Raw genomic sequence first — 9686 nt, forward strand, 5'->3', positions numbered from 1 at the left:
TGAAAAATGTGTTTCACATTTTTCAGCTACAAAGAAAATACAACATTAAGTATTGTATGCGATAACTTTGACAGCTAGTTTATACATGATGAACTTCACACTTATTTTATCTGAAGTTCCGCAACTAAAGTTTAACCAAGTATCTAGTCTAATCTAGATAGGCTGCTGCCATTGAAGTATATGAATTAGCGTGAAGTTCAGTGACTTGGATGAGATCATGGTGGGCAAGTGTCACATTATTGGTAGCACTGACTGAGTTAATAACCTTAAAAACCTCTTAATACGGGGTACTCCTCCCAATCTCAAACAATGACGTAGTATGGTTTTTAAAAGTGTGAATACCTGAATGTGATACACTACTGGAACGAGAAGTGTCTCAACTGTGAATCAAAAACTATTGTTGACCAAATTAAATAATATTCTGACTCCAAGCAAATATATATGTATATAGCAAAACCAGTACTGAACTTTAAAACCATGCATGCCCATATGTATGTAGACAGATAACGGCTTTTTCTCAACCTATCCACACAAACGATAAAACATTCCAAAGCTGCTACTTCACAGATTCCAACAGTAATAGCCGTGTTCCTCTATGATCAACACTCACTAAACTATTAATCAAAGTATGTCAATAAAACCTTTTTTTTTATGTATTACAACAACAAACTGCGTCATACCTTTGTTGTTTTTGTTGCCAAATGTCGTGGCTGATCGAATATATATATGAAAATATATTGATTTCAATGAGTTTACATCTTTTTACATGGCGCCTAGTGATGACGAAGTTAAAAATCAAGTAGCTGCAAATCTCACGTCCTTACTCTGTAACTGACAATAGCTGTTTCTCAATGTCAAGGATCCTTCCTTGGTAGGACTAGTCCTTCCAAGGAAGGATCCTTCAGAGGCTAGGCCAGGCTCCTCCTTAGCATTCAAAGAACACGTACAATGGAACAGGCTACCAAGTGCACGTCATTGCGTCATTACGTCAGTGACAGGTCCGGTTCGTTTCAGTTAGCTAGCTAGCTAGCCTACCGTTTTAAAAAAAAAAAAATGTTTTATTGCAAATTAAAAGATACAAACATTAACAAGAAAACAAGGGGGGAATTCAAGAATATTTTTAGTTCTAGAAAGCTTAGAATTTAAAGGTTTGGTCATTTTCTTAAAGGAAGTAAAAAGGGACATAATATCAGAAGAGAAAATTCTAAAATCAGGATTACAATTAATAGTTCTGGCTTTGTGAAGATGAAACTTGCCGCAGAAAAAAAAGTTAAAAAATTGTGTAATTAAGATTAATATCATTAGAACGAAAATCAGACAAGAAAATTATGGATTCTGAAATTTGAACCAATTTGTTACAACAACAAAAAACTATGAAGGTAACATCTGACCAAAAAGATGTAGAGAATGGGCACTGATAAAATAAATGAAGGATAGATTCCTCTTCAATAATTGCAAAAGGAAAATAAAGAAGATACATTTTAAGGAAATCTGCTCAAAAATAAATTACAAGGGTAATATCTATGAACAATTTTGAAATGGAGTTCTTTAATTTTATTAGGGATAAACAGGTTATGAGAAAAAGCCCATAAGTTATTTAAATCAGAGTTCGGATAACAGATACTCCATTTAGATCGTGCTTTAGGTAGGGTTCTTGGATTTGAAGAAAGAGCTTTTCTAATAAAGAAGTTGTTGCATTTCTTATCTAAAATATTAACACCATTGATTGCAACAGAAGGTATATAGTTGTTTAAACAGTCGTATCTTAAATGCGCAGTAATCAAAGATTTTACACTGACAGGAATACTTTTAGACACCTAATTAAAATCTCTTACAGAAATCACAACACCTTTCAAGGACAAAAATTCAGAAAAAGAAAGAAGGTCTCCTTCAGCACTAAAGAAATCAGAAACAAAAATATTTTGATCCACCCATTCATTAAAAAAAAGTGATTTGTTACCAAACAGTACATTTTCATTATTCCAAATAATACAAGTGTGGGGGGAGAAGTTATGTTTGAAAGCAATCTTCCAGGAATCTAGAGCTTGTTTATGAAAACTTGAGAGTTTAAAAGGTAATTTGCTGCACATAAAATTACAAGATAACAAAAATTTAAGGTCACCACAGCGATTAAAGACTAAGTTAGGGATCCAAAACCAGGGTAAACTATTATTAGAAATATAATACTTAATCCAGTTAATTTTGAAAGTTTGGTTAATAGTTTGAAAATCTAAAGACCACCCTCCTTGTAACTCCTTATCAAAGATTTCCTTTGAACACATTCTGTTTTATTTTTCCAAATGAAGCGGAATAGCAGAGAGTCAATAGATTTAATTGTTTTTTTAATCAACAAATAGGGAAAGAGCAGGGTAAACGAGGCGTGATATACCCTCAGCCTTAGACAGCAGGACTCTCCCATAGATTGTCAAGTCTCTCTGCAGCCAGCAACATAGTATTTTTTTGGTTTTATCTAACCTTGGTTGAAAATTGGAAATAAGACGTTCTGAACCTGACCTGCAAATATCGACCCCAAGGTATTTTACCTGATATTTAACTTTAATGCCATCAACAGAAACTTTATCTGAATCATGCACATACAAAATTTCACTTTTCGTAGTATTTACCACCAATCCAGAAGCTTTGGAGAAAAGATTAAAACTGCTTAAGGCACCAGAGACTTGTGAATCATTTTTAAGAAAGAGAAAAGTATCGTCAGCTAACTGACTGATTATTAAAGTATTCTCTCCGATATTTATACCCTCAATATTAGAGTGTTTTATATACAAACTTAGAAGCTCAGCAGCTAAAAGAAAACAAAAAGGAGAGATGGGGCATCCCTGGCGAATACCTCGGCCCACTAAAAATCTGGGAGAAGTGCCGGAAGCTAAGGAGAAACAGCTGTTAATACCATTATAAAGAGTATGAATCATGTTAATAAAGGAACTACCAAAACCAAACTTAGAAAGGGCATCAAAAATAAAGGAATGCTCAACTGTATCGAATGCTTTGTAGAAGTCGATAAATAAAATTAAAGCCTCTTCGTTTATAAATTCAGAATAATCAAGAATGTCTAATATTAATCTAATATTATTAGAGATATGTCTACCTTTTAGAAAACCAGATTGAGTGTCAGAAATAATGTTTGCCAAACAAGGCTTGAGCTTATCAGCATATACAGAAGCCAATAACTTATAATCAGAGTTCAAAAGGGTGATCGGGCACCAATTATCAAAAAATGTGTTATCTTTATTAGGCTTGGGTATAAGAGAGATGATACCTTGTTTCATTGACTCTGCCAATTCACCTTTCATTGAACACTTAATAGGGCTTCGTAAAGAAGATGTTTAATAGAGTCCCAAAAGACTTTATAAAATTCAAAAGGTAGACCATCTGGCCCTGGAGATTTATTATTTGGCACTCTTTTTACTATAATATAAAGATCATCAATATTAAAAGGATCCTCACAAATGTCCCTGTTTTGATCATTAATTTTAGGAATAACAGTTTGAATCTTATGAAAAAACAAAGATGAAGCATTGGGGTCAAAAGAGGAAGCATACAAATTTTGATAAAATTTGAAAATATAGGAAGAAATCACAGAGGGGACATTAGATAAATTATTATTAATATATAGAGAAGATATTTTTTTTATTACTGCCGCGTTTCTTCTCTAGGTTGAAAAAGTAAGCAGAATTTTTTTCCCCAAACTCAAGCCATTTTGATCTCAATCTAATAAATGCACCCCTTGCCTTTTCTAGAAAGAGATCACCCAGACAGGCTTGTGAGGTATAAAGAGATTCTTTGTCATCCTCACTCGGGTTAGGGTTTTTTAAAATATCATTAATGTTTTTTATTATGTCTGTAATTTCCTTATTTTTAATAGACATTCTATTTTTCCCAAATTTAACCGAAAAATTCCTACATTCATATTTAAATAGTTCCCATTTAGAAATGGCCGAGATATTAGCCTGAGATTTAACACTCTCTGCAATTTTCTTCATCTCTTGACAATATGAATCAGATAGTAAAAAGGAGCAATTTAACTTCCAGTACCCAGGGTTCATTTTTCTTTTCCGCTTGGATTTATCATCCGATAAAGTAATGTCAATTGCTGCATGATCTGTTAGAGGTGAGGGAGAAATTTCTGCAGATACCAAAAATGAAATTAAAGAGTCAGATATCAGCCACAGGTCTATTCGTGATTTTTGAGAAAAATCTGATTTAAACCAAGTGTACATGTCCATATCGGGGTTTAAATATCTGTGTGCATCGATCAGGTTCAGACATTGACAGATATCGGCTATTAGGTGGTTGGAGCTATTAGACACATTTCTAGACGGAAATCTGTCAGCAACTTAATCTGGTGCCTCATTGAAATCGCCACCAAATAAAATAAAAGTAGAGGGATATTTACATTTTAAATTACTTATTTTATTGACTAAACTATCAAGTAGAGTTTTGTTGTTTGTAGGACTATTAAACCCATAAATGTTAATCATTATAAACCACAGAGATAATCCACCTTCCAAACCCTGAAGAAAGCGTTTCTATAACCTTTCCTTGAAATCCACTATTAAGTAAAATAGCGACCCCACCTGATGAACTGGAGTTATGACAGAAAGAAATAGTGCTCCCCCACTGATTACGGCAGAATTTCTCATTGTTTACACAAGAATGTGTCTCTTGCAAAAAATATATGTCCCTTTTCATGGATTTACAAAACAAAAATAAAGCTTTTCGCTTGTTTAAGTCACGCAGCCCCCGAACATTCAAAGAAAAACATGAGAAATGTGAACTAAACATAAAAACAAATCTCAAACTCTTGAGTAGCTAAATACAACAGTCAGTAACAAGTAACTAACTGTAACTAAAAGTGCTTCTTCGAATATGCAGAGCTTAAGGCTCGAATTCCCAATAACAATTAGGAAGGTCAACACACCCTGTCGTGGACCCCAAATAAATAAATAAATAATAATTATTATTATTCCCTCGCAAATTAACAATATTAGGAGCATTTTAAATATCGTAAACAGAAATTCTCTTCCCTTTCATGAAGGCAACGGGCCCATTAAACCCAGCTTTCTTTCCTTCCCTTCTTGCCTTTTCAACGAGTGGCCAAAGTTTGTTTCTCGCCTCTTTGTCTTCCTGCGTCAGATCTTCCAAGATTCAAATTTTCTTCTGTTTCAAAAGTTTGGATCGTTTGGCTTCTGCCAATATTGCATCTCGACACATGCGGGATAAAAACTGAACGATAATCCGTCGCGGATTGGTGTTTCCAGACTTGGGACCAAGCTGATGCGCGATGTCGACCATGTCCTGCAGCTTCTCGGCGGTGTGTGGAGAGAGGTTCCTGAACAGCTCGATAACGACCATTTTGACGTTTTCCCCTTCGCACTCAGGTATTCCGGCCACACGGAGGTTCCATCTGCGTTTGTAGCTGTCCAAACAGCTGCATTTCTCATTGAGAGCCTTATTTTCCTTTTCCAGCTTCACAACTTTTGTTTGCAGAGAAAGCACCTTATCCGTCACGTCCTCCACCTGTTTGTTGATAGCTTCAAGTGAGCAGGTGAGGTTACAGATAGAAGCAGTGTTTTCCTTCACCGATGCCTCGACGGAATGCAGTTTAACCAATGATTCTTCTTGTAATTTGCTAACCTTTTCGATTGCCGCTACCAGCACAGAATTAGAGACCGTGTCGGAGGCATTGGAACGAGGTTTCTTCAGAGCAGGCGACTTACTAGGAGTGATAGGAGAGCCCTCAAATGCATCTTCTAGATGCCTTGCGTAGTTATGAGCCTTTAGACTTTCGTTGTATTCAGAAGCCTCAATAGAGGCTGTATCCATATCTTCGTCCATGGTTGTATCAACGGAGCTAACATTACTTCACTCAAGCGTAGAAACTAACTAAAATAAACGAAAGAGGGTCACAATAAACAATGAAAACAGTCTTAAAAGGATATGTTGAGATTCCACTACAAGTTATATAAAAAATTGAGCATAGAAATTGAAGCCTTAAGTACAGCACATAGCAATGGATTAGAGCATAATAAAGTTGCTGTTAACACGGCACCATCTTGGCCCCCTTCACTAGCCTACCGTTAGCTCGTGAGCTATCTAGCTAATTATCAATAGCAATTTGTACTGGCATTTAAACGTTAAACTTTATTTTTATGTACTACCGTTTTAACAAAGGTACGGTAACGTTAAACACTAAACTAAAGATACTTACATTTAAAAGCATATTGCCCCGTCACTCCGCTTAGGTCCACCTTTTTTTTTTTTTACGAGCTGGCAAAGCCGTGCGCATAGGATTGTGGGTAATATAGGAGCGCGAAGGATACACATATGCATCCTTTGCCGTCTATGGGAAATTCTCCGAACGAAGGACTCAGTCCTTGGTGGGATTTGGAGGATCCTCAACATTGGAACGGTCCTTCGATGGACGTCGATGATGTAGCATCCTCCAAATTCTGTCTTCGAAGGATCCTTCCTTGACATTGATGTTTGATAATATATTCAGACAAAATAGCTAGCTACCGTTAGCTTAGCCTTAGTCTTTTAAACCAGGCCTGGCTTGTCACTAGGCCTGGGGAATACCTATAGGAATTTTGTTGCAAAGTTATGAAAGAAGCGTGGATTAAGTAGAACGAATGAAAGGTTTTGTGAACGAAGAGTTGGCACGGCAGTCTCAACCCCCAGATGTACCCAAACAATGTTGCCTAACGGACAATACCCTGCAGGAAGACACGCCAAAGACACACCAAAATTATTGACTCAATGTTATAAATAAAGCACAGTTCTTCCAAGACAGAATTAAATTTTTCCTCCATCTTTGCTTCTTTTCTGATATGTTGCAACTAAAAACTAAGTAGGAACTCAAAACTTTCAGGAAATGTGTTCTATCCAGTTCGAAGAAATAGTAAAACCACACTAAGCCTGCCTTCAACAAGTGTGGGAGGATATATATTTTTTAAACTAACATTCAATAGAAATCTTGCTATGGAGTTCAACGTGTCTCAATATTAGTAAATATATATAGTAAATCTGTGCGTATATTCATCACAAATAAAAATAGGATTTGTAAATGTGATTATTTTTTTTTTTAAATAAAAACATCTGTAAATATGTAAACATGTTTCACAAGTTGTATTTATTTACAGATAATGTTTTTATTTACAAAATATTTTTATGTAAAAACATTTCGCAAATAAAACACAAATCTGTAAAATATTTACAACTGTTGCTTAACATTTACACATCTTAATTTTATTTACAGATCTGAATTTTGCTTACGGATCAGAATTTTATATTTACACATTTTTTAAACACATTTTCCTATTTTCAGCAAATGACTGCATAACCAATGGATAATACAACGCCAAGTGTGTTTTCGACTTCTGGCAACTAACATAAGCACAGTTAGTTAAGTCAGCCTACATCTGGTTGGCTAGCTAGCCAGCTAGTAGGCTTCTGTTGCTTAACTAAAGTAATGAAGCCAGGTATCTAAACCCACCGCGCAACAGACTAGATAACGGTATGTTGATGACTTGCACATGTGAGATCTATGGAATTTGTGTGATATTTGTGTTTTATGGTGTGCCCGCAGTATGTGAAGAAATAGATTTTGTTTTGCATTGTTACAATGTTGAGCTTTGTCCAGCAGGGGGCAGGCAGCGTGGTGATGGGCTCGCTCTGGAATGTTCTTCAGTTGCTTGTGGTATTTCTATACAGCGAGAGGCGAACATTCGACAGCAGCTCATTTTGATTTGTTTTATTCTTTCAGATAAGAAATGGAGTAGATACATGGTGATATAACCAGTTCCATCAAAACTATTTGTATTGACATGACTGAGCGGGGTCACTCTGGGAATTTTGTTAACTTTAGTTCAGATTATGTTAGCTAGCTAAACTGTTGCAGATATTAGCCAGCTCACAAACCAATATCGCGTTAGGTCAGTAATGTAATTGGCATGTCATCTAACTAAATACAGTAAGATTTAGACTCAAGGAACATGTAAGAGTTCAGGATGAATATGTTAATGGCGATGTGATGCAAATGTATAAGAGATGTTTGTGGATGGTAGTTGTGGAAAATTCATGTGCTTGGGAAAACGGGCTAGCAATGCCCGGGGTATCACGCCATTACTTCAGGTGCTCTAACATGTATGGATTTCCTAAATCGTCTGTTTCTCTGTTTAATCTGTGTTGAATACAGTATAAGTAGTATTTGTCAGTAATGTTGTTAAGGTACTAAAGATTACTTCAGTTGCTTGTGGTATTTCTATACAGCGAGTGGCTGCAGCTCATTTTGACTTGTTTTATTCTTTCAGAATAAAAGCCCCATCATAAAATATTTGTCATTCGTGGGTGCAACACAAAAGTGCATTATTTCCATTTAGTATGTGTCTTGCACATCGTGCTAACTTTAGTTGTTATAAAAGGAAACCTGTATGCATGTGTTAGTCCTAAGAATGTGTGTAAGTACAGAGTGATATTACACCAACATCATGGTTCACCTACATCTTTAGTTTGTTTGAAGTGTATGTACTTTTTATTTGGCAAGTGTTGGTTGCCACTTGTCAACCTTTCATCACACATCCAATCAGAGAGAGAATTCTATCTACTGCACAACACTCAGTGTACTTCTGGCTTTCACAGTTTATTTGAGAAGGTTTCCCAATATGCTTTAAGTTTTAAACAAACTGGAATATTGGATCTTTTTATCAGGAGTTACTCTTAATATAATGTGTTTGTATTTCTCTTTGTTTCCCTCCTACTGTAGCTTGTGTCAACGTCCCCTCACAATGTCCTTCAATGTCCCTCACACTAAACCTCAAGGAAATAGGTGAACACTTCAGTTCCTTTGAAGTATTTTTAGAATGACATTCCCTAATATTCAAAGTGTTAAATGTACTAAATGCATGAACTATATTGTAGTGATCTTTGCTGACTTCTGCACCACCTGAATCTGTGTTCTTACCATTGATTTGATACTGTTACTTTATTGCACCAAAAAGATCCATCAATCATGTGACATTACCCTGCTTCTCTGTCCTTTTTTCAGCAAAGTGTTTTAACGACCATCCTCTTTGCCACTACTACCAAATTATGGCCCGTCATTGAACTTCTAAAATTCTGTCATCAGGAACTAAGGATTATTTCTTAGAGAGGAGACCATAACATAAACAATACAATATAGTTATTAATATTGCTTTTATATTATAATTATATATTTTTGTTATGAACCATGTCTTTGTTTGACATCACGTTGTCAGTATGATTGTACACAATACTCTGTATTTATTAAATCCCCATGAATTCAAATGAGTAATTACATACTCGAGTATCCTTGTATTCAAAAATATAAACTTTGCTTTGAGAATGCCTGATGTCATCCTCCATTCATTACTGTCAATGAGCATTTACAGTTCATACATTTGCATGCCCTTGGAGAATTGATAATATATGTACCATTTTTAAAGAAAACATGTGTGAGCAGGCAAAACACATTTATTTTATTTCTTATGGGATTCATATTAAACTGTAGGTTATAACAGAATGGCACAATCATAAAACATGAACCGCACGTTTTAAGATCTCCCCAGAGTGGCTCGATGATATTAAGGTCAGGAGACTGTGATGGCCACTCCAGAATCTTCACCTTTTTCGACACTAACTGCAATTTA

General features: G+C 35.5%; 1 long non-coding RNA gene across 2 annotated transcripts; it reads left to right on the forward strand.

The window, feature by feature from the left end:
* The first annotated feature begins 7405 nt into the window (after nucleotides 1-7405).
* On the forward strand, nucleotides 7406-9308 carry LOC105027145. 2 transcript variants are annotated; one of them, XR_829260.4, is made up of 3 exons: nucleotides 7406-7534; nucleotides 8783-8845; nucleotides 9065-9308. It is a non-coding gene; the product is annotated as an uncharacterized LOC105027145 (long non-coding RNA). The 2 variants fall into 2 exon arrangements; XR_829259.4 differs by lacking the exon at nucleotides 7406-7534 and adding an exon at nucleotides 7586-7806.
* The last annotated feature ends 378 nt before the right edge of the window (nucleotides 9309-9686 follow it).

Source organism: Esox lucius, chromosome 10 (genome assembly GCF_011004845.1).
Source record: "Esox lucius isolate fEsoLuc1 chromosome 10, fEsoLuc1.pri, whole genome shotgun sequence".
In the NCBI taxonomy this organism is placed as follows: Eukaryota; Metazoa; Chordata; class Actinopteri; order Esociformes; family Esocidae; genus Esox; species Esox lucius.